General features: G+C 44.1%; 3 non-coding genes across 3 annotated transcripts; 2 read left to right on the forward strand and 1 right to left on the reverse strand.

Moving 5' to 3' along the window:
* The first annotated feature begins 478 nt into the window (after window positions 1-478).
* On the forward strand, window positions 479-550 carry trnaq-uug (transfer RNA glutamine (anticodon UUG)). The gene has a single exon. It is a non-coding gene; the product is annotated as a tRNA-Gln (tRNA).
* Window positions 551-4559: 4009 nt separating this feature from the next.
* On the forward strand, window positions 4560-4631 carry trnap-agg (transfer RNA proline (anticodon AGG)). Its single transcript has one exon. It is a non-coding gene; the product is annotated as a tRNA-Pro (tRNA).
* A 2556-nt stretch (window positions 4632-7187) lies between these two features.
* On the reverse strand, window positions 7188-7260 carry trnar-ucg (transfer RNA arginine (anticodon UCG)). The gene has a single exon. It is a non-coding gene; the product is annotated as a tRNA-Arg (tRNA).
* Between the last annotated feature and the right edge of the window lie 3892 nt (window positions 7261-11152).

Consider the following 11152-nt stretch of genomic DNA (forward strand, 5'->3'; position numbering starts at 1 on the left):
ATGCCAATTTATAACACCTGAAACCACCTCCACTGTCTGCACACACAGGAAGTTCACCCTGAATCAATGCTCTCTGTTTCAGTTAACCTGTCTGCACAGAATTATTCTCTGTAACAACATGTAGAGCCCGGATAGTTCAGGCTAATTTTCATATCTGTCCAATGAGAGACAATTATAAGAGGAGAGGTTCTGCTTCTCAGGAGGGTCACACCCTAATACAAGACCACTTCCTGTTATGCAACAAATAAACTTTATGATTCAATGTTGAGCTAATGCCACAGCCACAAAAAGACATTTCTCCCAGCTGCTAGACAGCAAGCCTTATCTAGACATGGAGGACAGCCTCCTCATGGAGGACAGTGATATGCAAAGTGTTCAGTCTTTGTTGACACAAAGAAATCTTTGCACGTATCTTTACCAATGTCAAACTGCTGACAGTCGGCTGGGTAGAGGAGGAGAAGAAGACCCATGAGAAGCAGGTTCCATGGTGTAATGGTTAGCTCTCTGGACTTTGACTCCAGTGATCTGAGTTCAAATCTCAGTGGAACCTTTAGTTTAGTTTGGACAGTAATACTGGTGTCCTTTCTACTTTCTCTAAAAATTCAGGGCTCATTTTGCAGATTTCCAGTCAGCATGTTGTAACTGAATAACAGAGTGTATCAGAAGGAGAAGTTACATAAAGATATAATTTAAATCTCTCTCCTAAATGACACCTTAATCTGGGATTAATAATGAGTATAAAAGTAGCTGAAGACATAATTTAGTATTATAACACATACCTCCTTTATAGGGCTGTCTTGATAACTGCCTCTCATTTCCACCTGTTGTCTGCTCCATTTGCACAACAGCAGCTGAAACTGATCCACAATCAGTGTTGATCCTAACTGGACAGGCTGGTTTCACACAAGTGTGACTGACTTTTTGGGGCAATATTATAACAAATACTTATGAGACAAGATATATAAAAAGAAAGGTCAGTGCATCATGACTTCAGCTCCATTCAAAGCTTTAGGAGGCTTCATGGCCTCCATCACTCCATAAGACTGTTCCATCTGTTCTGCATCTCTGATATGTGCTGGGAGGTGGTGGCTTGGATGTTTCACTGCAGCTCATCTAGTAATAATGTGTAACACATATACACTCAACAAAAATATAAACGCAACACTTTTGTTTTTGCTCCCATGTTTCATGAGATGGACTTGAAGATCTAAACTTCATTCCAGATACACAATATTACCATTCCTCTCAAACATTGTTCACAAATCTGTCTAAATGTGTGATAGTGAGCACTTCTGCTTTGCTGAGATAATCCATCCCACCTCACAGGTGTGCCACATCAAGATGCTGATCTGACATCATGATTAGTGCACAGGTGTACCTCAAACTGCCCACAATAAAAGGCCACCCTGAGCTGTGACAGAAACAAGTTCTTCTTCAAAGATACACAACTCCAACATCTTTGTGAAGTTTGTGGACGACACAACTGTGGTGGGTCTCATCTCCGGTGGAGATGAAACAAACTACAGGAAGATGTTGATGAAGATTCTCAGTCATCCAGGTCATCATACGTAGAGAAGATTGAAGCAAGGCGTCTACAGGAATGAGGTGCACCTTCTGGCCGAGTGGTGCAGAGACCACAACCTCTCCCTGAATGTGGAGAAGACAAAGGAGATGGTTGTGGACTACAGGAGAGCACACAGTCAGCACACCCCTCTGACCATCGACGGGGTTCTTGGGTGTGCACATCACTGAGGACCTCTCCTGGACTAACAACACTGCATCCCTGACCAAGAAGGCACAGCAGCGCCTCTACTTCCTCTGCAAGCTCAAAAGAGCCAGAGCCCCTCCCTCCATCCTGTGCACCTTCTACAGAGGGGCTGTTGAGAGCATCCTGTCCAGCTGCATCACTGTGGTACGGAGCCTGCACCACCACCTGCAGGAAGACGCTTCATCGCATAGTGCTGCTCATAGCTGAGAGGATCATCAGCGTCCCTCTCCCCTCCCTCCAAGACCTCTACGACAGCCGTCTCATCCGAAAGGCCCTCCGCATCACAGGAGACCCCACCCACCCTTTACACCGCTTCTTTAGTCTGCTGCCATCAGGAAAGAGACTGCGCAGCCTCCGGGCCAGGACCAGCAGACTGAGGGACAGCTTCATCCACCAGGCTGTCAGGAAGCTGAACTCTCTCCCTGCTGTGCCCCACTTTCTCCCCCTTCCCTCTACAAAAGAACCCCCCCAAGTTAGGAACTCTGTGCACCAGCCACTTTTCCCTGTGCATTCTCTTGCACCCTAGTCATGTCATCCAGTCTCATATAAGCTGCTTAAACCATTCCTGGACTGTTTACATTATGCCAACTGCACTGTCTTGCACTATACATCTTCTGCACTCTTACTGCATTGTGCCTTCATTTTGTGCCTTGTATTTTGTGTGTGCCTCATTGTAGGTACATTTTTTTACACTTACACAAGTTTTTAGTTATATGTTATATATGGAGTGAAGAGTAACGCAATTTCGATTCTCTGTATGTCCAGCACATATAGCAGATTTGACAATAAAGCTGACTTTGAATTAAAACAAGTGAGTTGTAAAAAAAAAATTCACCCCCCATACAATTGACACTAGAAGAGAACCTATCATTTGAGACCAGAATGTTTTTTTGTACCAGGCTGTAAACATGTTCATTTCTACTGTGAAGTTGGACATTTTAACATGGGAGTCTATGGGTAATAACACACGTGAATTACAATTTTTCACACATGTCGTAAACATTCCAGACTAGTGGTTAAGACCTTCAAAACTCAGTGTGTAACATTGTTGGTAAAAACTGTTTGCTTTGGCATGTTTGTAGAGAAGATTGAAGCAAGGTGTCTGGACTTGTAGAGTTTTCCTGAAGAGGTTTCGCTGCTCATCCAAGCAGCTTCATCAGTTGTTGATCTGTTGGTGGGGAAACATGGTTTATATGTGGTTGCAGACCTCAGTGGGTGGTCTGGATAAAACTCACAAACAATAGCACTAAATGTTTCCATAGTTACCTGTGATGATCTGGCTGCCTGTGCCAGGTGTGTCTAATGACTGGCTAACGACTATGAGACTGCTGGTAGACAGCCCATTGTTCTTGCTGTTAGCATGTGACTTGGAGTGAAACCTCCTGGGAATGGATGAAATAACTGCTTTGTATGTGGTAAAAAGATGAGGCCACCACCTCGAGAAGGTTTTACCAGCTTAACATAGATGGCTTCCTTGACTTCCTCTCTGTCTAAAATGTGAACATTGTTGTTCTCAAAGGAGTGTCCTTTGTCTTTGAGGTGGAGGTGAACAGCTGAGTCTTGTCCTGAGGAGGTGGCTCTCCTGTGCTGAGCCATTCTCCTGTGGAGTGGTTGTTTAGTTTCTCCAGTGTACAGATCAGAGCATTCCTCACTGCACTGGACTGCATATATGATATTGCTGTGTTTCTCCCTGGGAGTTTTATCCTTTGGGTGTACCAGTTTCTGTCTCAGGATTGTCCTCCAGTGGAGACTGCAACTTTAACACAGCGCCTTGGACGAAAAGCAGACTTGCAGAATGAAAGGCAGCATTTCGGAATGAAAAGCATTCCAGAATGAAATTCAAATTTCCGGAATGAAAGGCAGTAATCCAGAATAAGTGGCAGCATTCCAGAATAGACATCAGTATTCTGGAATGATAGGCAGAATTCCCGAATAACACTCTGTATAGTGGAACAGAAGTCAGCAAGACATCATTCTGGAATGAAAAGCATCCCAGAATGGAAGAAAGCATTCCCAAATGAAAGGCAGAAATCTAGAATGAGAGCATCCTGGAATAGACATCCATCCACCCACTCCAGAATGATAGGCAGGATTCTGGAATGGTAGACAAAATTCTGGGATTAAACCCCTAACCCGACAGCGGCCTGTGATGTCATGGAAGCGTGCGTTCCAAAATGGAAGGCAACATTCCAGGACAAAAGTCAGCATAACAGAATGAAAAGCAGATTTGCGGAATGAAAGACACCATTCCAGAATGAAAAGCAGTCCATAATGAAAGACAAAATTTTGGAACGAAATGCAGAAATCGAGAATAAACAGTAGCATTCCAGTATAGACATCAGTATTCCGGAATGATAGGCAGAATTCCCGAATAACATCATAACATCATTTAATCAATAGGGCTCGACCGATTAGCTCGATCCCCATACGGCCAATCTGTGTTTTCATTGTTGAAGCGTGGACATGCCTGTTTCACTTACTGTGTGCTGGTTGGTACATTGGACTCAAGGATTGGTTTTTGAAGACACTCCTCCAAGTGGTGTCTTCAGTTCTGCTACTATTCTGGTTGGGAATCTGAGTTTTATGTGTTCAGGATCTCTGTGGGTGGATCTTGCAGGAAATCAGACTTTTAATCTGAGGGCCCAGGGTTCAAGTCCCTCTTCAGGAGCAACACTATATATTCCTAACCAGAAATCTTTGTACATATCTTTACCAATGTCAAACTAAGAAAAACATGTGCTTTGTGTTGTTCTTCCACCAACTGAAACATGAAAAGCAAGAAGTCACATGTGGCTCGTTGGTCTAGGGGTATGATTCTCGCTTAGGGTGCGAGAGGTCCCGGGTTCAAATCCCGGACGAGCCCTTATCTTTGAAATTCTGTAGATTAGATAGTCTGTCTCATGTTTACATTTACAGGAATAATCTTCAACCCAAATAGGTTCATATTCCAATTTAGACCCTGTAAACAGCAGTCTGCTCAAACTCCTAGAAGCAATCATTCTAGAAGCAAGGCGTCTGGACTTGTAGAGTTTTCTAGAAAGCTTGCTTCAATCTTCTGTACGTATGATGACCTGGATGACTGAGAATATTCATCAACATCATTCTAGAACTGATATTGTTTCTTCAAGAGAAAAGTCTTTGCACTGAGGACTAACGTCGGAAGTAAAGGCTGCACGTAGACATTTTAAGCCAATGATCCCCTCGGCAATAATAAGGAATGTCAACTCACTACTGAATAAGATGGATGAGCTGTTTGCGCTGAACAATCAACAGAGTTACCGTGAGTGCAGCTTATACATCTTCACAGAGATGTGGCTCACTGATATGAGACTGGATGCTAACGTGGATCTACCAGGCTTTACTGCTGTGAGAGCCGACAGAGACATGAACGCTTGCGGGAAGAGCAGAGGTTCATCATATATGTGAATGAACGCCCAGGACATGTCTCAGTGAAAAAGGTACTGTGTTGTCAGGACTTGGAACTGTTAGCCTGCGGCCATATTACTTGCCGAGGGAGCTAAGTCACGTGATCGTGCTCTGTGTTTACGCCCCACCGAGCGCGGATGCATCAGCTGCCTATGAGAAGATACACACAGTAACAGCAAGACTGCAGACAAAGCACCCCGAGGCGTTTATGGTTCTGGTTCACCTGCAGCCACAGTACACCCCCTGGTCAAAAGGATGTCTAAAACCACACGTTCAATCAGGAAGTGGTCACCTGAGGCAGAGGATGGTCTGAGGGACTGCTTTGACACCACTGACTGGGATGTAATGCTAAAAACACATGTTGAGGACATAGGGGAGCAGACTCACTGCACTCAAAAAACTGATTCAAGCCCCTCTTAGAGGTGAAACATTATTATTTTGTTTGTCTTATGAAAATGTTATTCATTCCAACAATACCCAAATGTGTTTAGCAGATGTAACATAAATATATATTTGCTTTGACTCCCGTGGCCCTCTCAAACCGAATGAGTTCAACTAGCAGAGCAAGAGCATGAGCAGGAGATCAGCCTCTGTCCTACCCGCCATCTGCCTCTGCTTGAAACTACTGTTGGTAAGTTTTCTGTCTTCTATTCAATAAGTTTATTATCTTTATGTGAAACAATGTGCATGCCTTAAGATAAATGGACCTTGAGTTTAGGAAGAAATGTCAGTCATTGTTCATGTGAGCTACCCAAGGTCCCCACTGTCTCATGTTTGTATATTTGACTCATTTTCACAGCACTTCATTAGTTTGTTATCATAATCAGCCACCATGTACAGGTGCACCATGTACAGGTGCAGGGAGCTTGGAAATTGGTTAAAACCGAGGGGTCTAGGCCTTTCTTTTTTTTAAAGAGGCTGCACCGTGGCATGTTTAAAAGAGGATGGAACAGATCCAGAGCTCAGACACAGATTTATAAATTGTAAGCTAAAAGTGTCAACTGTGCAGAAGACCTCTTTAAAAAGACGGGATGGAATGCTGTCAGATTGGCAAGTGGCAGGCCGTAAATTTTTAACAATCTCAGTGAGGTGAGATAGTGAGACAGGCTCAAATTTGTCAAAGACAGCAGAGCTGGGAGAAGAGCTGAGGGGTCCTGGGCAGACTGCGAGAGCGGGTGTCTAAATGCTAAAATTTTACCAATACAAAATTCATTAAAAGCCTTGCACAGAGTAGGAGACGGCTCAATACAGACAGCATCACATGGATTCACCAGAGAATCAAACACATTAAAAAGAACCTGAGGCTTATGAGCATTTGCAGACACAAGTGGGGAGAAATATTCTGTCTTTGCAGCTTTAACAGCCTGCTGGTATGATGTGAGATTGTTTTGGAGGAGATCCCACAAAATTTTAGGTTTGTCCTTTTTCCATCTCCTCTCTGCCTGCCTAGATGCGCGTCTGAGCACACGAGTGGACTCGTTGAGCCAAGGCTCTTTCTGCAGCTTGTTGCAGTTTGTTATCGTAATCAGCCACCATGTACAGGTGCATCTCCATAAATGAGAATATTGTGGAAAAGTTCAATATTATAAACTAATGATGTCACACTGTGATCAGATGATGAACTCAAAACACCTGCAAAGCAGACACAATCATGGGGAAGACTGCCGACTGGACAGATGTTGAATAAATAAAAAATAGTCAGCATGGTTATCCTTAGGAGCAATAATGGGAATATGACTCCCATCCATCCCCCTGCACACTGAGGGAACCCATCAAGACAGACAGTTATCAGGACCGTTACCTGGATCAGAGCCTCAATCTCACAGGTGACTGTGCCAAAGAAAAGAGGAGGAAGATGGTCTCAGGTTCTGAGGGCGACTCCAAACTGGCGTAGTAGTGTAGTAGTAGACCCACTAAAGGTTCTAGCAGTGGAAGTGAGTTGTAGATAAACTACAGATACAGGTTGGTGAAGAGGTTTCATACCTGTATACCTCAACCACGAAGGGACTCGAACCCTCAATCTTCTGATCCGAAGTCAGACGCCTTATCCATTAGGCCACGTGGTCTAGCATGTCACACAAAATTTTCTTGGCAGGTCCTGTAGAAACTGTTGTCTCTTCAAATTAAATGTACTGAATGTCGATCTATAGGAGCCAACTACCAAAGTCTTTATGTGTGGAGACATTTACAGACAGCAAAGGATAAGTTAGGAAAGATATATTCATGATTGTGACGGCCACAGGGCCTAGTGCTTGTTGTGTTTGTTCCACTCTGGTTGCAGGGTTCCATCAGGGTGGAGCTGTGTTGATTGCAGAGGCAGAACCCCTGGCCAGTGTTCTGAATGAAGTATTTAGCTCCACCTGATCCTGCACTGCAGTCTCTTCTCTTCTCCTGCATTCACCACCTGCCTCCTGTGTGCTCGGCCGTCTCAGTGTTCGTTTTGGTTGTTTTGCTTTGGTCAAATAAATGAATTGCTTTATTTAATTTAATAGCATGTGTCCGACTATTATTGTGATCAGAACGAGCGGGTCATAACACTGATAAAATAAATTCAGCTTCGATTCAGCTCAGTGTCTGGATCTAGCCCAGATCTCTCCTGGTTGGAGGAGTGCTAGGAGGCTCCTGCAGCCCCCCCCCCCCCCATTGCCTACACACGTTTGACTTCAATTATTTTTTGGGATTTTCCTTCCTGTTTGTTTCCTGTGCACCTAGCATCAGGGCCACCAGTGTGTTTACAAGCATGGACAATTGAAACAGTGTTTATTATTGAACTGCAGTATGATCATGATGGATATGAACGGCCATTTATAATAGTGGGGTTTTGTTAACTGTTTGTCTTTTGTCTGTGTCATTTAAATATATATGGTACTTCAGCAAATCTTCATCTCCCTGTCTCTATTTGACTCACTCCCAGAGCTGCTCCTACACTTCTGAGCCACTAGTCCAACTCAATACTTCCAGATTTGTAGAGATCATATACATGCTACACAACTCAATGTGTGAGTAATCCAAGTATTCATTTTTCCAGCCTCATAATGTGTTTTTTTATGCACATTTTTGTTCAGGCTGTGGGTCATGTTTCCTGTTGATGAAGATTCTCAGTCATCCAGGTCATCATTCATAGAGAAGATTGAAGCAAGGACTTGTAGAGTTTTCGTTCAAAGTCCGCACTGCGCACTGCAAAGTCCGCACTGCAGAGTCCGCACTGCAAAGTCCGCACTGCGCACTGCAAAGTCCGCACTCAAAGTCCGCACTGCGCACTGCAAAGTCCGCACTGCAAAGTCCGCACTGCACACTGCAAAGGCTGCACTGGTCCGCACTGCGCAGTGCAAAGTCCGCACTGCGCACTGCAGAGGCCGTACTGCGCACTGCAAAGTCCGCACTGCACACTGCAAAGGCTGCACTGGTCCGCACTGAGCACTGCAAAGGCAGCACTGCGCACTGCAGAGGCCCCACCAGGGCACACAGTGCAGAGCTGGAGGAGGTGTGTGTAAGAAGGCCACCCCTTCACCCCGAACAAGGGTGTGTAAAAACTGCTCTGGATTGGGATGAGTCTGAATAGAACTTTGTTAGCTTTGTAAAGCTATGCAAAGTCCGCACTGCGCACTGCAAAGTCCGCACTGCGCACTGCAAAGGGTGCACTGCAAAGGCCGCACTGCACACTGCAAAGGCTGCACTGCAAAGTTAGTGCAGCCTTTGCAGTGTGCAGTGAATTTTCCTCCTTAGTCTTTGAAGGAGATCTTGTTTCTGTCACAGCATTTGCCTTAAACATAAGCATCTTGTTTGAAGACAAACTTTGACAAACATTGAAGGCCAGTTTTTGGAGTAGTTGTTTGGTTTCTCCATTGTACAGAACAGAGCATGCCTCACTGCACTGGACTGCATATATCCAGGGGTGGCAGTAAAAAAAAAGCAGCTTCCCTGAGGGGAAACTCAGTGATGCTGTAACCTCTGTTATGCTGACTTTAAAAAAAAAAAAAATAAATACTTTAAAGCCACTGCTTTGTGGCTTTGGTGCACAATGGATAGCGCATTGGACTTCTAGTTAAACACAGGAGAAGTGATTCAAAGGTTGTCGGTTTTGAGTCCCACCAGAAGTGCTTTTTAACTTCCTGTGGCGCCGTCCTTCAGGGTGGATACCTGTTGAAGCAGCTCTCGTCCTGAGAGCTAGAAAAAAAATGAAATGTTCCTTTCAGTTGGATGAATCGACAGAGCAGAGCATCTCCAGTGCTGCTCAGTTTATAGTTTTGGTGTGCTATCCCTGGAAAGGCGATATTTTGGAAGACTTTCTGTTCTGCAAGTTATTGCGCAGATAAAGTCTGTCAATCCAGAGATTAAAGCTGCTCACTGTATGCTGCTGAACATGAGGCACTGCTGGATCACTCTGAGGTGCGATAGGTGTTGCAATGGCTGCAGCACAGCGCTCAATCAGAGGGGAAGAAGAAGGAGCAACATCACTGGAGAGCAGACTGGAGAAGAAGGCAGCGTGGTCAGAGCAGTCAGAAACAGGTGCTGCAGGGTTTCAGCCTTTCTCTGACACACAGGACACAACCAGGTTCAGACCATGTGCTTCATCTGGTGCAGAATGATACAGCTGTAAATCCCTCTGTGCCTCATCTTGAAATCTGTGTCAACACGTGCTGTCTCAACAAGTCTTTAGACCGAGGTGACATTCATGATCAGTATTGAGTATTGTGGTGTATGAGATGAGGGTAATATGTTAAGCTAGTTGTGTAACGACTGTTTAGAAGCTGTGTTCAGCAGTGTCCTCAATCAGCTGTGGATCAGCCATGGTCACAGACATTCACATGTTGTCATCAACTAAATTAGCTGTCAGTGTTCCAGCAGCTCTTTGATGCTAAGTGAGTGCTCTACCATTTGAGCTAATCCCCCTTGCTGGCACGTGCCAATGCCAAACATTGCGCCTTGTCCTGCTGCAATATGGAGCCAAATCTGGGTCATACATTGTCAGCCATGCTGCTACAGTCCTTGTGTGGTGCACCCAAATATGTGCAACCACATTTGGTATTTTGAGAATCAAAAAGCAGGTAAAAACTTGATTTTGTTGATACTTTAACAGTGCTGTAATACTTTAATAAGTAATAAGATCATTATTTTGCATTTATAAAAGGTATGCCTGTGCGAATATGAGTGAATTAAGTGTTATAATGGTAAGTGGAACCTTTGGCATTGTCATTGTCACTCCTCAGTTGTCTACTGCGGACCAACTTCCTGTTTCCTGTTAGAAGCGACCCGGAGAACGAAGCGAGTGCTACAGTGTTTCTTTTGGTAACATTCTATTATTCTCAGGTCAGTGTTTGGTTAAAAATGGTCACGAATGAAAGCCTTAAGCTTCGTATTGATTCTGTATTTGCTGACAGTGATTTCATAATGATTTGGGTAACTTTGAGTAACTTTAAAAATAGTTTGTAGAAGCTAACGATGCAGCTAATTGGAAGGTAGCAGTGGTATAGCCGAGCTGTGGGTAATCTCGCGCTACTTCGAGTAATTATCGCGCTGAAATGCTCCGCTGTAATTTGTATCAAGTATATGTATATAGCACACTTACGTCGCTCCAATTGAATGTATAAGTCTCCTGATGTGTTGATGTGTGATTATAAGATAGAGTTGCATTATTTGTTCAGTGTTAAATGTAATGTTTGATGAAAGAATGAAATATTATTGGGTTTATTTTGGTGCAATGTCCAAGTCTGTATAAACTTGTATGTTTATTTAGTGAGAAATACTGTTATACTGTTTGGTGGGGAAACATGGTTTATATGTGGTTACAGACCTGCTGGAAAAACGGAGGTGGTGGCCTCAGACATCATCTTTCTACCACATACAATGCAGTGATTTCATCCATTCCAGGAAGTTTGCACATACTCACAGCAAGAACAAAGGGCTGTCAACCAGTCCCCCTCCGGCAGTCTCACAGTGGTTAGCCAGTCGTTAGAC

Source organism: Parambassis ranga, unplaced genomic scaffold (genome assembly GCF_900634625.1).
Source record: "Parambassis ranga unplaced genomic scaffold, fParRan2.1 scaffold_24_arrow_ctg1, whole genome shotgun sequence".
NCBI classification, from domain to species: domain Eukaryota; kingdom Metazoa; phylum Chordata; class Actinopteri; family Ambassidae; genus Parambassis; species Parambassis ranga.